Below are 8,965 nucleotides of genomic sequence, written 5' to 3'. Positions count from 1 at the left end.
CTTACTTCTAATGAACAACACAGATTACAGTGTCCTCAATAGGGATTTCCCTCTCTTGAGGGTTAATATCTCACTGCAAATATCCAGGCCTGTGAGAGTGCTTGCGTTCATAATTCTGAGTAGGAGCCCAGGGATTCAGATCATGAGGTCTTTACACTTGCTCATGCAGATGAAACTAACTGGTGACAGATAGTAAGAATTAATGGCTACCAAAATTTACTTCAGCTGATGCTTTTCTCAAATTAAAGGGATGTGTTCTGAATGGGACTCGGCATTTGAAAAAGAAAAGGTGACATAGCAGTCATTCCCTTCTTTCTTCAGTTTTATTATCATACTGACTAGAAGCATTGTTAGGGTTAAAATTAGAAATATTGCTTTGTAAAGTGATTCTATCATCTCAATTATTTTAGGACTTAGGGTCTACCTTCCACTCATTTGTTCATTCCCGAAGTTCAAACGCAGCAACCAAATGATAATTCAGCAGCATTTGTAAGGCTTTTCATCCCATGTCTGAGACCAAGCATGGGAAAGTCTGGTTGGGCATGCATTCCGGCAGACTGTGTTTGTGTGAACACAGCACAGCTGGAACAATGAGGCTTGTGCAGCAAATGTCTCACATCCAGCTGCCCAAGGGCAGGCAGAGATCATCTTCACAGCCTCTCCACAGCTGCTATGATTTCAGCCACTGTATCTGTGTCATCCTGTGTCTAATTATTGCACCAGAGGGCTGCAACATTCCCTGTGCAAGAAATCTTTGAGTCCTAACCCTGCAACTCATGAGGGAATTGCTTCCCACAGCTTGTCGCTGCCTTGGAGGATTGATATTCTCTGAAGAGATCATTCTAGTTTTTTTAAGATTAGAAAAACTTTTTTTTTTTTTTTTTTAAATTACAATAACATTTCAGAATATAAATAAGGATAATATTAACAAAATAGATATATATTTCACTTGCTGCCATCCTATTTAGGGAAAAGATGGGAAATAAAAGTATTCAGCTTGCTTTACTAATTGCTCTGCAGGGGCAAATAATTTATATATGAAGGATTGTTTAAAATATAAAGGGCGTTCTCCATATTACTGTTTTCTATCTAGGCTCTAGATCACAGCTGTGATTGCTTTCCCTAGGGAAGCACCAAGCATGCCTTTAAACTGTAATGGATTTTAATTAAAAATAGCTAAATATGTACAACCTAAGAGTTATTGTTTCTAAATGAGAAAAGACCATTGTTTTTCTCTCTGCTGCCTCTTGATGAGATTGTTGTGATATGGTTGTTGTGAATTTGATGTAATTGTTGTCTACTGGCAGGTGATGACTTGGAAAATAGCCTGTGATACTCCATAAGTGTGTGCTGAATGCATCTAGGCAGGATCTTGGCCCACATTTTCCTGAAGTCAGTTGAAGTTCTGCTGTTGACTCCAAAGTCACAAAACTCTTTCTCTTCTCAGGAAAAACAAAATGCCAAAAAAAACTCCTACTCTTCTAGTCAGTGTGATAGTTTTAGAATAGGTAATATTATGGACAAAGTAAGAAATTGAATGCATAATTTTTATTCCTGTTATGTAACACACACATTAAACTATTTTCAGTTTTTCCTTAGTAATGCAACATATAATGTAATATGCATTTTAAAGGCCTATAAGTAGTCATATTCAGTCTCTTCTAAATTTTAAAGCATTCTACTGCTCAGAGTGGCACAGAGTTCCCACTCTCCAGGAGACACAGACAAGTTCAGGGAATACAGAATTATATATTCTTATCACTCCACCTGAGGTCATATCTGTTAGTGGTAGAGGTTGTTAGGCCATTATCAGCCACTGATTCTTCTCCAGCTGTGAGAATAATTTGGATTCAGAGAGGAAACAAACTGATCTCCTTTCACTCATCCACCAAGTTTAATAGGATTTGTCTTCTCTGTACCGTGGGCTGGTCCACTGATACACCAGTGTTACTGTAACGAGTGTATTACTTTTAAATTTCCTTTTCTGTTAACTTATCAACCCTGTTGTTCGCAACTTACAGTTGTGATTTTAAGCTGATTTAAGACAGCTGGGAAACCCACATTGACTTCTTTGGCTTTCAGTTAGACTTCTAGGCACAGATTCACATCATTTAAAGGCTGACACTGCTGAAGCAGACTCCAAAAAGGGTTTCCTTTCATAAGCAAGATGCTTCCTAGGGCTTCAGAATAAAAACAGTACCGGTTCCTCTTAAAACACATATCATATACATTTATTTCTGAACAGTTATGTTTTGCTGGTTGTGAGCATATGCCCCATTACTTCTCTTAATTTATATATATTTTTATACATAATATATTTTTTGCACATAATTTTGATTCATGCTCTGTTGTAGTTAATGCATTATTCTAGCTGTTGCATATACACTAAATAATATAAATGAGACAACTACAAAAAATCTTGAGAAACACCCGGAGGGAAATATGTAGAAACATTCAAGCAGGGCAAATAGAGATGCTTCTCCCAAACATCTCTGAGGAGTTTGCATAAAATTCCTTTTTTCTTATGTTCCAATTTCTACACACTACCATTTAATGAAAATTCATGCAAGTTAAGTTTTGTTCTTTCTAGTATTCATGGAAAGTGAATTTCAGGCTCACAGCCAAGACACATTTAATCAGGAAACAAAATTAGTTTAATCTTGGAACTAAATTTGTTTGGGGAAGAATTAGAATTATGCAACTTAATGTAATCAGGGAGCAAAAAAATAGCCTGCTCTAGGTGGCCTCAGATAATGGGATATCATATGTGTTGCTATAGGCACAGTAGGCAGCTTTTGAAAAGGAACAAGCAGATTCCACAGTTGTACAGTTCTAAATATTTTGGAACTGCAGGTACTTTGTCTTTCCATAAACTTGGGGGCAAGAGATACTGTACTAGGGAACTCGTATATTTGTTTCTAATAATCTTTGATCTTGCCACAGTTTTGGATTGGCTTGATCGAAACTTTGATTATTAGTTGGTTGTGTCATAATTACAGGACATTTCAGGTAAGTTTGTGAGAGTTTCTTCTTTACAAGAGTATAGCTCTTACGGTGTTGACAGTATTCACACGCTGTTTGAGACATGGCTGCATTTTCAAACTCAGGATAAGTTAACTGAGTAAGCCTTCCTAGAAACATGTTCTAAGGGAATAATTAGTACATTTGAAATCCAGAACTGATTTCTACTCTTACCTCATAAGAGCTATTATTACTATTTCTCAGTTATTTAGCCTCATCAGTAAGGGTAAAAATTCCAAAATGAAGCTCAGAAATGCTAAAATGGAGAAACATGTAAGAGCTAAATTTTTGTAACATAGTTAAATATATTTGTTATTAAAGCCCTTTTTGAATGTAAGTATGAGTGACAAGAAAAATACAACTTCTGCTTTGGTGACAGATCTAATAAAAATGGTGGAAAGTTTTTTACTATAGGAACAAGACATTTTTTGCCACTTCTGGTACTTTCCTTTTTTTAATTGACGTTTTCAAGAAATCATTATTGTATAGGGACAAGATATTGCAAATTCTAATCCTTAGAATGTAAAACAAACCAAAACAAAATCAACACACATAGTAATAAGTAGATTGAAATGTAGGGTGATGGTATAAAATGAAACTTGTTACTGTTTTATTCTGTCATAATACAAGTAATATATCCATCCTTACAACAGCAAAGATGAAATAGCACACAAATGACTATGATGAGCCAAGGTTGGCAGGCATCAATTGAGATTTTCTTCTGACTGGAACTGAAAGCTGTATAAAAAGTAGCAAGAATAAAGGACTTTGTAGAAGTGAGAAAATATGGAAGGGTCACGTTCATCAGATTTATTAGGCATTGGGACTACAAAGTTAGATTTAAAACTAGTTTTAGAGGAGGATAGGGAAAGAATTTAATAACCTGTCTGCTTCCTATTTTTTACCTAGGCCAGAAGGTTATGCAGGAGAAAACCTTAAAGTGATTAAAGAAGAGGCTGACTGGTCTGAGCAGGCTTCAGTTGCTGGCAGAGTAAAATCAGAAGCCAACTTTATAAATTGAAAAATAGGGAGAATAGAACTAGTTTTGGTAAACTTTAAACTCATGTAAAGCTTTATATGTTAAGTGGGTGAAGAAGAATCTGAGGAGGAACTAAAGAGGTGACATTTATGAAGTTAATGAACAAAAATTCTGAATAGCATCATACTGAATATAGTAGAGTTGGAGAACGTTTGCAGTCACTTCTTTTGCAGAAAAGATATGAAATGGTGAATGATTTCCCCCTGAACAGTAGAATAAAGATCAACATTTTAAAGCTGTGCAGGAGGTAAAATTTGGATCCAGATTGAACATGCTGCTGTAAAGAAAACATTGAATAAAAAGTGATTCCCAAGGTAATGACTTATCTGACCTTGGGCAATGAACCAATTCTTTGTGTTGGAGAGGATATTCATAAAAAGGAGAAGAAAAAAAACTTAGAAAAAACAAACCCAAACAACTAGGAGAGGAAATAAATGGTATGTATTTATTGGAAAAACAATGAAGTAAATCAAGAAAAGTGATGGTGGTATACAAACACAAAACAACTAGATGTTCTCTGCATGGAGAACAGCAGATGGGAAACTTTTGCAGACAGATCCCTGGATGGAGTGAAGAGCTCTAAGCTACATTTCAGAATTGCTTCCGTCCTCTTCTTCCCTTAGCTTCTTAGAGCTCACATACAGGACAAACAGGAAAGCCTCTCAGCCTAATGAGAGATTTTTAGCTATCACAGTGCTTCACATGCAGCATTTTGAACAAATTGATGGCTGATTTTAGGTGGGATGGGACAAGATTTCTTTGTGGAGGTCAAGAAGCTAAAATTTTGACAGGAACGATGATGAAATAATTTAGCGCCTCAGCTGTGTGGGTGCAGATGGTCATCCACATGGGGGATATTTTTCCAGCAGGTTATTGAGTCAGTGAAGCTGGCTGCCTGCAGTTTGGCAGTTGTCCATTAATATGTAAAACAAAATTTTGGACTGTGCAAAATTGGGTGTTGAAGTCCATTTTATGTTTTGCCAGATTTACTTCTGTACCTTGTGGTCTTGGATGATAGAAGGATTAAGAAAAGGAATGCTAGCATTAGCACAATCATTGATAATCTATTGGCTACTACATTTCTGGGGAGACTTCATTGTTCCCACTTAGATGGGATTTTTGTTTGTTTGTTCATTTCTACGGAAAGCACACAAAAATGAATTGAGAATGACTTGCATAATTACTTCTAGTGTTTTTTGGTTTTTACTAGTAGGCCCCATGTAGAAATCTGTGGAATTGCAGTTAATTCTATTCCTGTTCCTGAGCTGTGGTTTTGCATGCTGTGCTCATGTTTTAAAAAAGCAACAGCACAAAAGACTCGCCAATTCTGATAGATTCAGTTCAGTCAGTTTCTAGTGCTAATGTAGCAAGGAAGCGGTAAGAAGTGCTATCCAGGCAATAGAAAATAAAGTTGTTGAGGTAAGAAAGATGAGTTTAGTGGCTGAACAGAGAAATGCATCTGCCTAGCTAATGTGCATTAGGCCAAATCATCCAGTCGGAATCATGCTGACTTAAAAATAATCCTGTGAGAAAGAAAGCCTCCTTAGTGATTGCCTTTCTCTGAGTGATCATGTACCCCAAGCTGCTACCATAAAGGAGTTCATATAACACAGAATTAATGTGGAGGATAGAAATGTGTCATCTCTTCACATCTTATCTAGTAGGTTAGTTACCTCCTGTCTTGTGCTCTGCAACCAGATCTAGAAGTCTCTCCCATTATGCACTGCTTCTCTGCAAATCTAGCTCTTTTCCCCCACCTCAGTCTACTCTCCTTTCCTCTACCCATTTTTCACATAGAAGACAAACATTGAATTCTGGCTTTCTGAATGCCACATACAGAGCTGTGGACCTCAAAGTTGGTCACTGAAGCACCCATATTATGCTCATGCAGTTCTTCTGTTGAATATATCGCTTCAGTAGCTGACCTCAAAGGTGAAACTGCTTTCTTCCCTGTGGTAAGAATCAAGAAAAATTAAAATGGGATCAACAGAAGATTCACCCAGGAAAGTCTAATAGCTGGCAGCTAGGGGAGAGGACCTCTAGGGTTTGGAAGAAAAGAGAAAAGAATTAGTGGTAGAAAGGAGAAGAAACATAGCAAAGAGAATGTATTCCTTTATAGTATATATTAACAAATTCTGGTTGAAATTAGTTGAGTTTTTCATTTTGGACTATTCATTTAATTTTGGTGCTAAAAATTTCCAAGGAGGGTTAGAATACAGATGTGAATTTTTCTGAAAAATCTTAAGCTAACTTCGTCTGATGATTCATCAGGTAATATTTTTTATCCCTTTCAAAAATTAAGAATTATTGATTATAGATCAACTCAAAAAGCACTGAATCTTGTGTCAGCTAAAATGAGTAGTCCATCCAAGTTTTCTGGGCTCATCATCTGAAGAAAGAGCAACTGGTAGAACAAGAAGCCGGAAAAGATTAAAGTGATCTTGATAGGAATAGAGAATGGCCTGATAAAATCTCCTTCAGTGAGAATATTATACACAGAACTTCTGTATTTCTCTTTGAGTTGACAAGATATAGGGAAAAAAAAATGAAATGAAAAGTGGGAATTAATAGTACCAAGAAGGAAGGGGATGAAGAAAAATGTGGTAAAAATGAATCTATAAAATTCATCCAACAAAAAGAGAACTGGATGGAATGAGGAGGGTTGGGAAGGTACCCTATGAAAGGACTGTGAATGTGTTGTGAGGGAAAGATGATGTGATGTGCTGTACTTTTTTTCATATGTGTTGCTCTGGTGAAGACAAAAATTGTGAGACAGGAGAATATATTCTCATCTCAGTTTTCCAGCTGGCTAAAAGTGCATGTTGCATAGTATAATGAAAACTAAAATCAGCTAAATTTGAAACCCAGTAGCAATTCCACAAAGTCCTGGAAAGTCATCAGGAGGTTTTTGCAGTAGATTTGGGATCTGAATATTCTAGTCAAGGCAAAGAAAAATTATTTCAATGTATTATTTGCAGCACACTAATTATGTAGATTTAATTTAAAATAAAATTCTCGATCTATTTATGCCACTCTATTTCCAGTGCTTGCATTGAAACACCAACTAGATTGATTCTAAAACTTTGTGATAGTGTTTCTACCTCTTCAAACCGAAACATTGCTGTACAAACTGCTTGCCTGTAGTCTGTCTGATTTTTGAGCTCTTTGGAAGTATATGAGTCTGGCTAAATGAAAAAGAAAATAAAGCACAAAAGAGTATGTAAATATAGCATTATTATGGTGCTTATCACTCCTTAGTTTTGTACCCCATTGTGCATCCAAGCTTTTTATTTCCTCTTCTGGAGCTTGGAATTCTGTATTTATTACCCTCCTTTCCAACCACCCAACTATTTCCCACTGTCCGTAGCCTCCAATACTTTACTGTCTTGAGGTCATTGTACTGCTTGCTTACAGAACTCCCATTTCTGTGTCATTGGTAAATTTGATCACATTTGAAAGTATAGCAAATAAACACCTGACTAAAGAAGAAACTCATCAACAGTCTTCATTTCCTATGCAGCTACCCAAGCAAGCACAGGCATACATGAGAGTTCTGGCAGGATTACAAAGGGACTGTGCTTGAAGACTGACAATTAAAACTTTCTTAGGAAGCAGGATTTCCTCCTTGTTTCAGCTGTGCACTGGGAGAGTGAAAACAATTCCCTGGACCACCTGCGGTTACTCCACACAGATAGTCTGGGGAGCATGGTATGAAAACACCTGCCAAGTGTCAATCTTTGAGCAGGAGTCTCACAAACTTGGCAGGCTTCTTTCTCATTGCAGCACTCAGCATCCAGCTGAACTTTACTGAAATTTTTACCATGGCCCTTTGGAGTGGATGTAAGGCAGGGACAGAAGATGAAGATGCTGCTTTGCTGTGAGGTGGCATTGGTACATCAGGTCTAGCACTGAGGGTCCACAAACTTTCCACCTTTTTGCTAGATTACACAAAGAAGTTTTTAATCTTGTTTCCACGGAAGAGAGAGAGAAACAATTGGGTTTCCTTGATCCAAATGGTTGATCTATACTTTTGTATGGCCAGCTGTCTTCAGAACAGTGGTTCTGCTGTTGCTAGCTAGTAGCTGTCCCCACTGGTATGATGTGATGCTTCTGCCTGTGCAGACCATAGGAGAACTGGGAGGTATGTTTCCTTGAGACCAGTTCAGCAGATGTAACTCGACTGCAGCCAACAGGTTAGTCCAATTCCAGGTCACCAACTTTCCTTACCCGCAAACATCACGAGCTGCTCTGTTGTCTTCATGGTACACCGTACTTTCAAGATAAAAGGATTTGTTCCATAGAGAGAAGATTTAAAGAGAAAGTTTAGCACTTTTCTCCCTTTTCCCTTCCAAAAACCCAGATGTTCTTCTGTCACAGTACTAGCATCATGTGTATTCCTAATTCATTATCATGACTTTTGCAAAGAGCAGGAGACCCCTGGTACAGTGTCAAAACTGTGGCAAGACAAGAAATAAAACATTAGAGTGATACTTGGTGGCTTTGGAGATTCAGGGTTAGCATTGCTAATGCTGATCCATGAAAAGGATTATTACAGATGTGCAAAGAAATTGTGACTGATTGTTCCTTCCACTAAGGTTTCTTTTACTTTTTTTTTTCCTTTTATTTTTCCTTTATATTTTTTTCTTAGTGCAATGACTGTCAAATTCTCCAAAGCTAGAAAATCTGCTGTTATGATTATCCAGTGTTAATCTCCAGGGTAGATGTATTACGATACTGTCAAGTAATCACCTACTTTTTACTTATACAAAAAAAAAAAAAAGTAGCTTCTCTTACTGCACAACATGGATGATGACTTCCAAGTGAATTAGAATTATGCAGTGAGTAAGGTTGCTTGGAGTATTTACACTTTATTTCTCTTAGAAGCTGCAAAGTGAGTGTAGAACC

This window comes from Meleagris gallopavo, chromosome 3 (genome assembly GCF_000146605.3).
Source record: "Meleagris gallopavo isolate NT-WF06-2002-E0010 breed Aviagen turkey brand Nicholas breeding stock chromosome 3, Turkey_5.1, whole genome shotgun sequence".
Lineage (NCBI taxonomy): Eukaryota > Metazoa > Chordata > Aves > Galliformes > Phasianidae > Meleagris > Meleagris gallopavo.
This window is presented reverse-complemented; position numbering follows the sequence as displayed.